The sequence below is a fragment of the Rhineura floridana genome, chromosome 8 (genome assembly GCF_030035675.1).
Source record: "Rhineura floridana isolate rRhiFlo1 chromosome 8, rRhiFlo1.hap2, whole genome shotgun sequence".
Taxonomy (NCBI): domain Eukaryota; kingdom Metazoa; phylum Chordata; class Lepidosauria; order Squamata; family Rhineuridae; genus Rhineura; species Rhineura floridana.
Window position 1 is genome coordinate 119,526,622 of NC_084487.1, and position 17,055 is coordinate 119,543,676.

At 41.0% G+C, this 17,055-nt stretch overlaps 1 protein-coding gene and 1 pseudogene across 2 annotated transcripts in view; both read right to left on the reverse strand.

Moving 5' to 3' along the window:
* FRMD4A (FERM domain containing 4A) overlaps positions 1-17,055 on the reverse strand; it is a 344,320-nt gene that overhangs the window by 248,671 nt on the left and 78,594 nt on the right. The gene's annotated exons all lie outside the window — the stretch shown is intronic.
* LOC133363520 (U1 spliceosomal RNA) lies at positions 8,571-8,743 on the reverse strand (annotated as a pseudogene).

The window sequence follows — 17,055 nt, forward strand, 5'->3', positions numbered from 1 at the left end:
CTCCCTCTCCATCCCTATCCCCTCCCCCTCCTCCACTCCCCCTGGTCAGTTTTACCTATCTTAAGCATGACTGCATGGGAGTAAATCCCACTTAACTCAATAAGCATGTAAATGATCAAACCTGCCCTTCCCTCCTCCTTCCTCCCATCACCTCCCTTTTGCCTCTTCCCTCCCTCTTTCTTCGCCCCTCCCCATCTCCTTCCAATCTCCTCCTTCCCCCTCCCCCTCCCCCTCCTTCTGCTCCCCTCTCCCATCCCTTTCTGCTTCCCTCCTCTCCCCTACCCCTCCTCCCCCATCATCAGTTTTACCTATCCTAACCATGATTGCACAGGAGTAAATCCCATTGAACTCAATAAGCATACAAATGATCAAATCTGCTTTTCTCCTCCTCCCCCTCTCCTCTCCCTTCCTCCTCTCCCCTCTTCCTTCTTCCTCCTCCCCTGCACACCCCAGCCCTCCCCCCTCCCCCTGTCAATTTTACCTATCCTAAGCATGATTGCATGGGAGTAAATCCCACTGAGCTCAATAAATATGCAAATGATCTAACTGCCCTTCTCCACCTTCTGCCTGCTCCCATCCCCTCCTCCCCTCTGCCCTTCCTCCCCTCCCTTCTCCTCCCCCTCCCCTCCCTTCTCCTCCTCCTCCCCTCCCCATCCCCTGTGGTCAGTTCACCTATCCTAAGCATGACTGCAGGGGAATAAATCCCACTGCACTCAATAGGCATGCAAATGATCAATCCATTCTCAGCAAATTTGCACAGGATCCCATTTCTTACCTCCCAGATTAAAAAGCAGAGAAATTCATTAATAGGCAAAAAAACTTGCAGTTGAAGAACGTACCTATAGCCCACAGATATTTCTATCCAACTGTAAAAAGTGGGGAAATTGGGCAGCTATAGTGAATGCACCAGGGGAGCAGGAGACCTGACCTCCTCTCTGAGATATTGTACTGCCCTACAAATTTGTCAAAATGCAAAGACCATTTGGGCTGGTCTTTCACAGTCCAATCCACTTCCTGTATAGCTTGGAAGAATTTGGTAACATGTGCCTCTGGGCATATGGTGAGTGATGGCAACATCTGCAATCAGCCCAAATAATAGAAACAAGATGTGCTGTGCTGATCTTGTTTTAGCAGGGAGGAAACAACAATATTAAGATACAGTTGATATAGTTCAGATAATCACTTTAAATATGTTTGATTTACTTTGCAATTTTAGTGAAGTTTCCTATAGTAAATCATTTTCTTTTGCTTCTGTTTCTGTGAATATGTGAAGCACAGCAACACTTTGCAAAATATGCACTAAAAAACTCCAAAAACAATTGTGGAGTAATAGCACTGACTGTTATGCAGAATAGTCTCCAGCGAACATCAGGAGTTTCAGTTTGCACAAGTTAAAACAGTGGGAGGCGAAATATATTCTAGCAAATTTCTAGGTGTGCTCTATGTTTTTAATTGACCATGCCCACCTTTCCTTAAATGAAGTAGTTTAAACATAGCAGGCTGAAAACATGCATCTTGGGCAGGCCAAGTTTGTTTTTTCCAACAGCTAGAGTCATTGCTGAAGTAGCAACTTATTGTAATCAGTCTGATTTTACATCAAACTGCAGTTTCAGATTCAACTGTTGCACCCAAAATAAAAATAGAACATAACCTCCAGTTTGAAACACAAAAGGCTGTCTTCACCATCATATGACATTGACCAATGAAAAGGCTTTGAAATTAATAAAAATAAATTTGACACAAATTTATAGGATGAATAAGGGAAATAAAATTTTCTAGATTAGATTCTCTGTAGAAACAGTAGTAACATAGAAAAGACACAAAGTAAGAATACCAACAGACATGCAAAAATATAATTCTCCATCTTTGGAGATGGCATGTGTTGCCACCTCTCACCATATGTTCAGAGGCACATGTTACCAAATTCTTCCAAGCTACACAGGAATTGGATTGGACTGTGAAAGACCAACCCAAATTGTGTTTGGATTTTGACAAATTTGTTGGGCAGTACAATATCTCAGAGAGAAGATCAGGTCTCCTGCTCCCCTGGTACATTCACTATAGCTGCCCAATTTCCCTGCTTTTAAAAGTTTGATATAAATATCTGTTGACTATAGGTACATGCTTAAACCACAAGGTTTTTTGCCTATTAGTGAATTTCTATTCTATAACGGAGCAAAGAGAATGAATGGAAGGAGGGCCTCCATCAGCTCTGCTGAAAGACCAGCTCCATCAAGCCTTCCTTCTGTCACTTGGCAGCAGCCATCCCATCATGCTACAGTAGAAGGAAATAATGAAAGTCGGGCCACGCCATCAGCTCTGCTGAGAGACCATCCACTTTTGCCTCCATCTCTCCTTGAACTATTTCAATTCCACCTGGTCATTATAAGCACTTTGTAACTATAAACTAATACATGAGTTGTGCTTTTCCATCCATCCTTTCTCCCAGTTCCCTTTTCCTTTGTGTTATGTCTTTTGGATTGTAAACCCAAGGGAATAGTCTGCCTTATTGATCTTTATAAGCCACTAGGGGAGCCTTGTTCAGCTGAATCTACAAATAAATAAATAAAAGAATGCTGCATGTTTCACACAGCTAAATCAACTCTAGAAATAAGATGGCTCCCCAAAGACTTTAAGACTAATCCTTAGATGTGCAGGAGCTGAGCATACAACAGAGAATGGTCTTGCTAGGGATCCTATCTGGGTATCCCAAATACATTACTCTGAACACATTGGATTTTTTAAAAAAAATCTATTGAAAAGGAAAAGTCACAAAAAAATCTCACTTCTTCACATGTCCCAGGCCTGAGTCCTGGCACTGAAAATGGGTTCCAGAGTCAACCTTTGGTGAAACTCTGATACTCACATACTGTGTTGGTTGCCATCTTCAGTCATTATATTGTAATATATATAATAATGGCTTCAGGAAAAGTCTACGAGTCCCTATCATAAATCGTAAGTGCTGAAGCTTTACTCCCATGTGTAAAATATTTTCTCTCATTTGTATCAGTGCCGTAACAGCAGTTATTATCATAAGTAACACTAGGGCTACCATTCTATATACACTTACTTGGAAGTAAGTCCTATTGGACTTAATAGGACTGACTCCCAAATAGACATGCATAGGATTGTGCTACATAAAAGCCATTTACTTTGGAATGCAACACTTTCTGAATTTTATTCGTGTTGGACAGAAAACAAGAGACTACCAGTTTCAAGTCAAATGCACAGTAATGGGGTTTGCACTCAGGTTACAGATATGGGAAATAGAAAAACATGTAAGCCTATGAAACAATAAAAGAAAAATGGTTGATCACTTAAATATAGGTTTTATTTATTACATTGCAAGCTGCCACTTAATGGGATGGTTCAAACCTAATGCCAAACATTTCCCAACATAAAACCAATGTCACCTTACAATAATTGATTTTGAATTTCAGTGTTTAAAAAAAAATCATACAGAATGAAATTACAATGTACTATTTGTAATTCAGTAATATGAAAGCATCGGCCAGGGGTCTGAGTGCTTTTGCAAGGCACTGTATCTGTACCATCTTATTGAGTGGCAGTTGTTGGTTATTAGATTGCAAGTCCTTATACTTCCTTCAATTTCTCATAAAGTCACTTATATTGAAGCTTTTATAATATGCATATGCATTTAAATTTAATTGATTCATCCATAAATTAAAAGATAGTTGATGAATCAAAGCTTATGAAGTTGGTTCCAGACTTCTTAACCACAGTTAGGAACACAGGAACATAGGAAGCGGCCTTATACCAAGTCAGATGATTGGTATCAGGGGTGCCAACAGGATTTTCTGGGACTGGTATACTGTATGTAGATTGATATGTAGATCTGCTTCACTTCCCAATGACACAAATTTGCAAAACAATGCATATACTTTATGTCAAATGAAAATTTGGCCACATTCACACTGTACATTTATTCCATTATTATTCCACTTTAAACAGTCATGGTTTCCCCCAAAGAATTCTGTGAAGTGTAGTTCGTGAAAAATACTGAGAGTTGTTAGGAAAGCCATAGTCCCCTTACAGGCCGGCAATTCCCAGAGTTCTCTGGGGAAAAGGACTGATTATTAAACTACTCAGGGAATTGTAGCTGTGTGAGAATAGGGGTCTCCTAGCAACTCTCAGCACCCTTGACAAACTACACTTCCCAGGATTCTTTGGGGGAAACCATGACTGTTTAAAGTGGAATAATAGTGGAATAAATGTACAGTGTGAATGTGGCCTCAGTAGCCTCTATTGCAGGTGGGAGTGAAGTGCCAAAGATAAAGCAGGGGTCACACACAAGTAATAAGATATTCAACAGACAAAATATCAACAGGTGAAGCTTTCCACAAAATTCCATACTATAAAAAACTTAACTCTGTTTAATATCTGCTTGCCACATAGCTGTTAAAGACATGAGAACCCTGTTCTCCTCCAATGCCAAGCTTAAACCATGCAAAGAATTCAAGTTTCATAAGTTGTTAGCAAATTATATTACTTGTAGGTCAACAGTTCCCAAACTTTTTCCCCCATGGACCACTTGAAAATTGCTAAGGGGCTTGGCAGACCATTTAATGATTTTTCTCCCTGATGTAGCAATTGTAACATACTGTGCTAGACGTTGCATTGCTTTCAATTGTATTTTTTATTGATCCTTTTATTTCTTATATTGTATTTTATTGTATTACAATTTGAATTCCATATAATACAATATAGAATACAATAAATAATGAAATACAATATAAGAAATAAGAATACAATTAAAATCAAAACAAATATTTAATGTGCTGTGCCCACCATTCACAGCTGCTACTCTTGCTGTTCTTCACAGATGTACTGTGGACCACCTGAATGAAGCTCACAGACCACGGTTTGGGAACCCGCTGCTGTAGGTCTTTCATCTGCTGATCTTAGGCTGGCAATGCTCCATTCAGTGCAAGATCATATGTGGTATTTCATTTTTTTTTATCATTAATTTTTATTCAAATTTTCAAAAACAAAACAAAACAAAAATACAAATTAAACAATAAAATAAAATGTTGACTTCCGATTTGTCGCATATCAGTTATAGGTCTACAATATATAACAAACCTGTCTCTTAAATTATATTACAAAATCACTTTCCTCCTGTAGTTATCTTAATTAATCATCAAATCTCATAAACATCACTTTATTCTTTCCACAAAAAGTCAAAGAGAGGTTTCAACTCCTTGAGAAATATATCTATCGATTTTTCTCCAAATAAGCATGTCAATCCATCTCATCAAATCTATTAGGTCCAATAATTTCAATAGCCATTCTTCCATTATCAGTGTTAATTCCATCTTCCATCTTCCATCCTTGCACCCATAATAATCCTGTTAGGTCCAGTAATTTCAGTAGTCATTCTTCCATTATCAGTGTCCCATAATAATCTTGCTGTCATAGCCATAGTCATATAATAAGAGTCTGATGGGAATTTCCTTCATCACAAATAATTCCTTGCCATCAATTCTGAATGTGTTGCTGAAATATTGTTGTAAAATCATATCTCTGTTCTTCTTTTTTATGAAATGCACTGGCACATCTCTTGAGAGTTTTTCCATTGTCACATATCTGTAATTAATTCAAGCTCCATCACATCATTCCAGTCCAGACGTTTATCCAAGACATTGATAACTTTATCTCTGATATCTTCATTAATTTCTTCAAGGACAACGCTGAATTCCAAACAGTAAACTTTATCTCTAATATCCATAAACTCCAAATCTTTTTCCAGTTCCACATTTGTTCCAATCTCCAGGGCTTGCATCTTCCCTTTAATTTTTCTTTTTTCATCTTCTGATGCTTGTCCAGTTGTATCTCTGATCTCATCAACCTCCCCTCTCACAAAATCCCCTATTTCTTTAAGCTCCTGCTTTATTTTGCCAAATTCAATTTTCATCTCCTGTCTGCCCTGTCTCAGGGTTTGTTTCCTTATCTCAATCTCATCCATTATTTTCTGAAACATAATTACTTCCAGGGTCTCAGCCACTTTCTTGATTGCCATTCTTAAAACCACAAAGAAAAAAAAAACTTCTTATTCCAGCAACAAAGGGGTTAATATTCCAAGCTTGATGACATCACAGTGTAGACAGCACAGCCTGCCTTATCTCTTATATGTTCAGGAATGCAAAACAAATTTAGTTCACAGCATCAAAACAGTTAGTGGCATCGAGAACAAGCAGATTCGTCAAAATGAAATAAAATAGTCCCAGACATATAATACTCAAAAATTCATAAATCAGATTTATTTTTTTTTCTCTTCGGAATAGAAATCCCTCATCCGTTTGTATCTTTAAAATGCACAATTCCAAGCCAGCTTTTTGCAATAAAAACAAAGATAAGCTATTTCGATTTCTTTCCTCCTTAATTTCGTGAATGAAAGAGAAGAGTTATAACTCACCCAGGGATTCTTTATAGCTGATTCATTGACAAATCTCTTTTTGCTGTAACAATTTAAGCCAGATGATAAAAATAGAAAGAGGGGTACTTGCCTGTTAATCCGTTTTTCTTTAAAGAAAAGATAAACGTCTCGCTTAATCAGTTAGAGCTTGTTTGAAAGTCCGTCCGGTGCTGCTGGCTGAACCTTCTTCCATAAACTAATGAAATCCAGTCCCCCCAACAAACACAAGCTTCTGTGGTTAATCTCTACGTTTCTCCCTTCCCGGGAGAAAGTCTTTACCAGTCAAAAAAAACGTTCTGACTGATTTTAAAACTGAAAAACCTTCTTCTGAGACGAGAGCACAGGAGAAGCAACCCTTCCCGGAAGTCCATATGTGGTATTTCAGACGGAGGGAATAAAAAGTGATTTAAGGTTTACAGCAATTCTATTCAGATACTCATTCTGGGTACACTCAAGATTTAAATAGTTAAAAGCAAACACTCTATTCATGTATTATTAATACTTTATTATAAATACAGCAATTTTTCCTCTTTCATCTTTAAGCAAAAAAGATTTGAAATTCCCACTCAGCCACAAAGTTCACTTGGTGCCTTTGGGCCAGTCACTCTCTCTTAGCCAAGCCTACCTCACAGGATCGTTGTGAGAATAAAATGGAAAGGGAGATAGCCATTTACATCACCTTGATCTCTTTGAACAACAACAAAAAACCACGTAAACACACACCAGTCTGCTGCATTCCCCTAGAAAAACAAACAACACACCAAGAGATTAAATAACAATACTCCAGTTACGAAACATACAGGGAACATTTCTCTTCACTATAACATTGCACTGTCCATGCTGTATAAACAACAGCAAAAAACGCTTTGACAACTTGATAAATATTAAAAAATAGTTTCTGTAACTGTATAATTTGTAATATAGCACAGGCAAGCTAAAGAGATGGTGAAACACTAGAAATAAAAACACACACAAAGCCAGGAAAACAGCCATCCTCCCCACCTTCCATGTTTTTATTGCTACATTCCACTCCTGATTTTTTACAGCAAACACAGATAGTACTCTGAACACATACAATTTCACCTTTTTAAATTACCTTATCATTGTTTTGCTCACTTCCTACCTTAGACCAGTTACCAGCTCTCATCTGAACCTACCTCACATGGCTGTGAAGATATAGAGACATAAAATGACTGCAAAGGGGGACTTAGTGTTTGTATCACAGGCATTTGATTTTGCTTCCTGTAACTAAAGTAATAAAACTTTATAAAGGAACATGTTTTGTTCTCTTTCTACCACCCCACCCCACCCGTTAGTACACCCCCAGGCTTCAACCAAACTGCATGATTATTGTGTGTTTAGATTGTATTCAAGTTACCTTACTCCCAGGTTGGTGTGTTACACAGACTGTCTCACCATGAACCCTTTTCTGCCCCTTCCTCACAAGAAAGCCTAGGCTACAATCCCATACCCACTTAAGCCCCATTAAACAGAAAAGACTTACTTCTGAGTAGATGTGTAAACCATGAGATTCTTTAATATCCACCCACACCAACATGTTACCTTGCTAGAGAAAGAATTGCACTAACTGCCAATTAGCTTCTGGACCAAGTTCAAGGTTCTACTTTTGGTGTACAAAGCCCTACAGCTTAGGACCAGAATACCTGAAAGATAATCCCACCCCTTATATACCCAGCTGATCACTGTACTCTGCAGGTGAGGTCCTCCTGTAGATACCATCTTATCAGCAGGTCTGCTCCACACAACATAGGAAGCAGACCTTTAGTGTTGTGGCACCAACACTCTGGAATTCCCTCCCCTTAAATGGTACACAGGTACTATCTCTGTTATCTTTTCGGTGTCTATTGAAGACCTTCCTCATTCAACAAGCCTTTCAAGTAGAGGCCTTATCCCAGTCTGTCTCTGTGTTGCAACTGCTTTTTAAGATGTTTAAAAGTTGTTTTTTTAAAGATGTTTTTAAGATGTTTTGTTTTAATGTTTTCAAAGGTGTTTTGTTTTAATATGTTTTAAAGTCTTTTGTTTTTAAGATGTTTAAAGTGCTTTTAATGTTTTTGTTTGCCACCCTGGGCTCCTTATGGGAGGAAGAGCACAGCAGAAATTTAATTAAATAAATAAATAAATAATGTAATATTTTTCATATTAATTTCCTTACTTTTATTACAAATTATGCACTCAAGTTTCCTGCATTTGAGGAAATCGCAGGGGTCAGCACATCCTGAGTGTAATGGATGAGACTCACCCTGGGAAAACTACCTTTGCAATCATGGTATCTGGCCAGGCAAGCATACTGAATTCCCACAAATTCAAATTTATCTTTGCCAATTAAAACTGTCCCCCACTCTAACTAACCAGTTAAAGCTAATCATGAAAAAGATGCTAAGTGACAGTCCTAACAAAGATTTAAAACCTATCCATGTTTACTGGGAACTAGGAAGTTACACTGAGTTTAACGGAGCTTACTCTCAAGTAAACTGCAGCCTTAAAACAACAAGTGTGCAAATGGACTTTGACACCTTTCTCTAACTATTATTGCCATATTCTCTTCTGACTTTTTTAGAACAATCAAGCCAAATTCAGCAGAAATGGGAACAATATCACTTCTTCCAAACTTCTGTAACTTTACAAGGTCTTTGGTCTTGTCAAACTTCCAAACGAAACTAAGAATCAATTGTTTAGGCTGAACTCAAGAGTCAGCAAATGCCTGATTGGTCAGAAACTGGTAACATGGTTATTTTTCAAGCCAGAAAATCAAGTACCACACCAAAAAAGGACTGCTAAAAAAAATGGTTAACTTTAAAATATGCAGAATATATTTGATTCTGAGGGGAGAGACACACAGTTTTGCTGGTTCCAGTGTGTCTCCACCTCTTTTATGAAAACGGGGGCACACGATTCTAGCCAAACCCTGTCCCTTTTTTCTGTAAATCCTGGTGGGATCAACCTGAATGTGGGTTTAAAAAAAATGCTTCAAAGGGGTTTTGCAACTGATTGGCAGATCAACCTGTTTCCCTCCTAGGTTTGGCCAATGGAAACGCTTGGCTGTAAGCGACTAGTGTGCTCACAAACTGAGATTCAAAAACAGCAATGGATCCCTTTCCTTTCAGAAAAGAACAGTTAAAATATAGAATGTTTAATGTTTATTTCCTTTTAGTGAAGATGAAAGCTCCCAACCTTTTACATGACATGCCCCAAGCAGGCTTGTGCAACTTTAGGTGAGCAGCCAGGTGTAATTTGACAAATTGGTGCCCTTGTCCATATTTCCTCCTTGCAGCCAGGTAGCACTTTCTACAATGGGTGTCAGACCCTTTGCAGCAATAATTCTTGCACTCTCTGTCTCTGGGACCTGATGCTGTGAGGTAAATTACAAAACAATTAAGGGCTCCTGTGAGGCCAAATTACTCATCCATGGAATAGGGTGCGTCCATCCATGATTCCTATGCTCTAGCCTGACCTCCTTCCATTCAGTCTCCACTGGGGGACCCTGCCATGCTCACTTCACATCAGATATGATTTGATGAGCCAGTTGTTCCAGATGCAGAAACATGGCAGAATTACCTGTCCATAGAGGGTGCATGTGCAACAGAAACATGGGGGGGGGCAGGCTCTTCTCAGGGCAGATAGTTCTTATTCTTACATGTCCTAAAAGTCACCTTTGGGAGAAGTAAGAGAAAAGCGTGCCTCCAATTTTTGATTCCAAAAAATTAAATGTGCCTCAGCTAGCAGAAATTTGGGAAATGCTGTTTTCAAAGTGTATGGAAGTCTGGGAAAGCAAGTTGTGACAAGGCAGAAAGGAAGCCAGGGGAAACTGCAGCTTCTGGGCATTCCTGCAGCATCACTAAGTTGACTTGAAGAAAGACGGTGAGATGAAACAAGACGGGGCATTGCAGACATGGATGTGAGAGCATCTGAGTCAATCCTGGCTGCTTTGCACTATAGGGGGGTGACAGCAAAGGGTTTCCCCTCCTATAAATGGGGCTCAGAAAAGTGCTAAAACTTTTAAGTGGGGCTTGCAAAAGTGTTTGGACAAACAATGATAAGAAAACCTGGGCTACCCTAAATTCTGGAGGATAGGTACACAGTAAAAACTGTGGTGCCGGCACTCCTGCTTTGATAAATGTGCTGTGAGTGCCAGCACAAAATGGTTGTCATGGGCAGCAAAAAAAAAGAGGTAGTATTCTGTACCAGTGAGTTCTATCACAAAAAAAGCTCTGGGCACATCCATAATTATTAGCCAACTTGAACAGAATATGCAGCCTTTTCTGAAATGTGTTAATTCTTGTAAGTTTGATTGCCAAAACAAGGGAGTAAATAATTAGTGAATGCATTCTTCTGTAACTACAGTCTGAACTGCCTGTTATGGTCTGCTTTCAGAGACAGGGTAAGTGAACAGTTGGTCTGACCCAACATGGCAGTTCTTACATTCTTATGTTTCATTTAGTTGTGAATGTTGTGATGAATTGCCCTTTTGAGATTGTTAAATAGAGAGCCCAAAGCAGCAACCCCCAAACCACAGACAGCTCACTCAAAAATGCAAAGTGAAATGTCATAAAAGGCACCTAATTCACTTAACGGGATCCAGTGAAGTTGACCTGTAAACAACAGAGGGGATAAAACCTATAAAATACTAAGTGCTGTTTCACACTGTATTTCAAACTAGATGTAACTCCAAGTATGCTGAATTGTTAAGATGTTCTCAGTTACCTCTCAGGAAGCAGTGTTTAAAGTTTGGAGTCAGCAAAAGCTTTCTTTTTCACCCACCTCCTCAACTAGTTCCCAGGGCAATATCTGATGCAGGAATGGTGGGAACAGAGAAAGGATTTGGTCTTCAATGAAATACGCCCCCAGGGCTTCAACTTCATTTTCACACAGACTACACTTAAAATAATCTCCAGCCAGAGAATTTAGTGCAATAACTCCCCCATTCATTAGAAAAGTGCGGTTTTGGCAGCATGCTATTGTGCTAGATAGGCACATTAAACAGTGCTGGGATGTCTATAACTCACTATGAGGCAGTAGAATATTTAATGGAGGAAAATGTTGGGATGTTGTTGAGTTGACATTGGAAAGTGGGGCTAGCTAGAGCAACACATATAAAATTGCTCCCGATGCCCAAGGAGGCTAAGAGCAAAAGATCCTATTCTATGATGGGCTTGTTGTAGTAGTTGCTGCTGCTGCTGCTGTTATAATCAAAATATCTGTAATTTTAAGTGCTTGAAAGCATCTTTAAAGAAAATGATCATTTTTTGTGGAAGCTGGCATATACATTTCGCCAAAGGAGCTAATTAACCTTCATCTTGATATAGTCCTCACCCACCAAATATATTTCAAGATCTTGACTCTAAAGCCATCATTATTCTCAGTCTATCTATAAGATGAACAAATTAATGCTGGCTGTGTTTGTATTAGATTTCCATTTCCAAGAATTTAATAGAAGATTGTTCCAGTTTTATAAGGTTTACCTGCAGTAAATCCTCACTTTACAGAATGTAATCAGGACAGATTTTTCCTGAAAACATTTTTCTGACCCCAAAAGACCACAGTACTAAACAAAATTGCATGCATTCCAGTTATAGAGATGTGTTTGGGAATGGACCAGTGTGTGCACTGAAGCTCAGTTCATAGAGCCTAATACCTTTAAAAAAATGTAAATGTACTGCCTTCAAGTCAATTCTGACTTATGGCGACCCTATGAATAGGGTTTTCACGAGGCTGAGAGGCAGTGACTGGCCCAAGGTCACCCAGTGAGTTTCATGGCTATGTGGGGATTCAAACCCTGGTCTCCCAGGTTGTAGTCCAACACCTTAACCACTATGCGACACTGGCTCTCAATACCTTAAAACAGCTATCCAAATTACAGGACATTTTGATAGCCAAACCTTGTTTTAGCAGAGCTCTTAAGTAACTGTTTGCTGCTCTGAGAACATTTGAAATGGTAGTTTCAGGAGATATTTATTCACTATTCATTTTTTAAAAAGTGTTTTGCAACACACACAAACACAGAATAAAACCATATAAACTTTACAATCAGCAATCGTTAACTAACTATTGCAGAAATATACTGCATTGTCTCAATGGCCTGCATAAGCCTGGTGACACACAAATGCTTTCAGCATTTAAAAATCAGACTGGAAGTTGCCTGCTGACTCTCTCTTGGCAGAGCATTCCACAGGACTGGGCTGTATGAGGCCTGAATTCTTGTTGTTCTCAAATGAGCCTTTCCAACTCAGGGGATGACCAATGGTGTTATGGCAGATGATCTTAGTGACTGAGCTGGGATATAACAGTGCAGACAGTCTCTAAAATACCCTGGACCTAAGTTGTTCAGGTCTTTGTAAATTAATACAAGGGGCTTGAATCTGGCTTGGTAATGGACAGGCAGCCAGTGTAGATGTTTTAACAATAGTATCACATGTTGTCAGCCATGTGCCCCCATCAGCAGTCTGGCTGCCACATCCTGCACCAGCTGGAGCTTCCAAATCAGACCCAAGGGCAGCCCCACTTACAGCGCATTACAATAATCCAGCCTCAAAGTTACCAAAGCATGGGCTACAGTGGTCAGGCTATCCCTGTCCAGGAACAGTCATAGCTGGTGAACCAGACAAAGCTGGTAAAAGGCACTCTTAGCCACAGAGGATACTTGAGCCTCTAGTGACAGAGATGTATCCAGGAGTACTCCCCAAGCTACACATCTGATCCTTCAGAGGAAGTATGACCTCATTCAGAACAGGTAATTTGGCTGAACAGGTAACTTCCCAAGATTCAAGCACAGTTTATTGGCCCTCAGCCAGTCCACCACTGCATTCAGACACCGATCCAGAGCTTTCACAGTCTCTCCTGATTTAGATGTTATGGAGAAATAGATCTGTGTGTCATCAGCATAGTTATGACACCTTGCTCCAAAACTCTTAATGACCGCTCCCAATGACTTCATATAAATGTTAAATAGCAATGAGGAAAGGATAGTACCTTGCAGAATCCCATAGCACAAGTGCCAGGGGGCCGAGGAGTACTCACCTAGTGCTATTCTCTGAACACAACCCTGTAGGTAAGAACAGAACCACCATAATAAAGTGCTCCCAGTACCCATCCCACTAAGTCAGCCCAAGAGGACACCATGGTGAATAGTATCAAAATCCACTGAAAGATCAGAGTTTGGAAAAGTTACTTTTTTAAACTACAACTCCCATCAGCCCCAGCCAACATGGCCACTGGATTAGGCTGATGAGAGTTGTAGTTCAAAAAAGTAACTTTTCCAAGCTCTGTGAAAGATTGAGTAGAAGTAACAGGTTGTAGTCCCCCTGTCTCTCTTACAATAAAGGCCATCCATCAGGGTGGCTAAGAGTGATTCAGCTCCAAAACGAGGTCTGAACATAGATTGTAGTGGATCTAGGTAATCAGTCTTATCTAGGAATGCCTGCGGTTGTTCCACAAACAACTTCTCTGTCACCTTTGCCAAGAAAGCGGTATGGGTGATTGGTCTAAAGTTATTACACTCTATTGGGTCCAGAATGGGTTTTTAAAGAAATGGACACACTACCATCTCTTTGAGGGCAGAAGGCAACATTCAGTCATGTAGAGATGTATTTACTACACTCGTGACTCATTTAGTCACTCCATTCCAGCCATTCCAGAAAGGAGAAGGATCTAATGAGCAGGTGGTTGGGTGCATCACTGCAAGCATCCTGTCCACATCATCAGGCCACATTAGCTGGAATGGATCCTATCACACTGGGTTCGATTTTGCATTGGTCAACTCAGCTGGCATTGCCACAATAGCAGTCTAAATTACTGCGGAGCCAAGTGACTTTATTCTGGAAGTGTTTAGCCAGCTGGTTAATAATTAAACAATGTGTGCTCCAGAGGTCTGCCCCTCTGGCCATAAGTGATCAACCTCTGGACCACACAGAACAACTCTGCTGGGCAGTCCTTGAGGATGCAATGGAGTCAGCAAAGTAAGGCTTCTTTGCTGTCCTCACAGCCACGTGATATGCCTGATTATGAATTTGGACACTTGCTCAGTTGGCTCTGGAGCGAGACTTACTCCATTTACACTCCAGCTCTCTCCTGATCCATTTAATCGACCCCAGTTCCTCAGTATACCAATGAGTGAATTGGGCTCCATAGCATCAGAGAGGTCCTTCAGGAGGGATTGTGTCAATGGCCTTATGAGTCTCACCATCTATAGTGAGACTAGGGCCTCAACAGGATCACCTGCTCCACTGGAAAATCACCCAATGCAGTCAGGAATCTATCAGATTCCATCAGTCCTCGAGGGCGGACTATCCTAACTGGTCCCACACCCATGCAGAGGAGAATTGTTGCTGCAAGTTCAAAGCTTACCAGGAAGTGGTCTGACCGCAACTATGGGGTCATATCTGCCCCACCTATTTCCAGACCTCCCCCATCCCCACATGGAGCAAATCAAGAGTATGTTCTCCTTTCTGTGTTGGATTGATGATTACAGTCCCATGGTTGCCATGGAGGCCATGAACTCCCGAACAAGACCTGAGACATCATTAGCATGGATGTTGAAATCACCCAAGCTCACTATTCTCTGGGCTTCTCCAATACCACATGCAAGGACTAGGGTTGCCAGGTCAGAAGCATCCCAAACCCTGAGATGTTGGGGGCGGGTCCAAGTGATGTCATGGGGCGGGTCCAAGTAATATCATAGGGCAGGTCCAAGTGACATCATAGGGCAGGTCCAAGTGATGTCTTTAAGCATAATACATTAAGCATCAACCAGCCTAAAGACAAACTGGTTTATTCAAAACCAAAAGTGAAAGTTTTCAGTTTCCTTCCTTAGCACATAAAGGAGGAGGCGTGGTGAATATTGAAACCCAATGTTATTTCTTCCAGTTCTAAACCAAGATTTAGTGTCATGTCTGAACTAGACCTTAGAAATCCTTACAACAGTTCTGTAAGCTAAATCAATACATTATACTTCAAATAGGGAACACAAGATGGCTGAAAGATGGTGACTTGCAACTCACACTCTCAGTCACCACAATCAGGGCAGGTGCCAGAGGGCGGCCAGGTTGGGCCCTGGCTGAGGGCCCTGAAGGGCCCCTCGATAAGGTGGGGAAGGAGTAGTGCTCCCCTTCCTCGATTGCAGGGAGGGAGCTTGCAAGCCGCCCGCCTGTTCGCTGGCTCCACCTACCTATCTTTCCTGTCTTTTGCAGCTGCACATGCAGGGCTGCCATTAACCAAGATGGAGGCCGAGGTTTCCCTAAGGTGCTGATGCCTCTGCCGCCATCTTGGTTGATGGCAGGAATGCGCGTGTGTAGCACCATGCGTGCCATCAACCAAGATGGCAGCAGAGGCTTCAGCCCCTTAGGGAAACCTTGGCCGCCATCTTGGTTAATGGCAGCCCTGCGTGTGCAGCTGTGCAGATGCAAAAAACAGGAGAGACAAGTAGGTGGGGTGTGCGTGCGTGTGTGGCAGGCTGGTGCCCAAGGGTCCCAGCATGCCTGGCACCGGCCCTGACCACAATACTACAGCTTCATTTGCACTGGCAGGAGAAAAATCAAAATATTTTATGCATATTCATGTTAGAGATGGTTTTAAACAAATTTAATTTTAACTACTTGTTTGTATCTGTTTTGTATACAGATGTATAACTGATTGTATTATGCCTGCTGAATTGTTGGCCTGTATACTTGGTTTTTATCATTTTTATTTCTCTATGACCTCTGGTCTGGACAATAAACTCTGACCTAAACTATCTGATACATAAAACACGTGAGCAAGCAGCAATGGGAAAGCTCTCTCATTTGTTATATTAAATTATAGACAAAACAATTCATAGAAACTGACATCTCATTAAATGGAGCCCATGGGTAAAAATTATAATCTCATAAAATCCATCGTTAACCATCCATCCAGAAAAGTTTAACTTTTTAGACTGCATTCATAAGACTGAATTCCTATGAACAGGGCCGGCTCCAGGCATGCTGGGGCCCTTGGGCATCAGCTCGCCCTGGCCTCCCGGTGGGTGGGTGTGCATGCGATCCGCGCCCCCCCTCCCCCCACTTACCTGTCAGCCGGCTTTTTAGCATTGCCCTTAATGAAGATGGTGGCCGTGGTTTCCCTAAGGGAAATGAAGCCTCAGCCACCATCTTTGTTGATGGCACACGTGCGTGCTATGAGCGCACATCTCTGCCATCAACTAATATGGCGGCAGTGGCTTCAGTAGCTTAGGGAAGCTGTGGCCGTCATCTTCATTAAGGGCAACGCTAATAAGCCGGCTGACAGGTAAGTGGGGGGGCACGGATCACGGAAGGGGAGCGGAGGGCCCCTCAGGTGCTCCTGTAGCCCCGGGGCCCTTGGGCCAGTGCCCAACCTGGCTGCCCTTTAGAACTGGCCCTGCCTATGAATACTTACTTGGGAGTATTGAATTCAGTTGGATTTTTGAGTAAGCAAAGATAGGAGCAGATTGCATGACTGCTGAGCAGGAGGGATGATGTGAGGCACTTGGGAGGTTTGTGCTTAAAAAGGTGGCCTTTAAATATTTTTATAAATAAGTAAAATTCAATTAAACTTGCTTCCAAAGTTAAGGTACAGCATACAATTTGCATGCAATTGGACTTGTTGGCCTT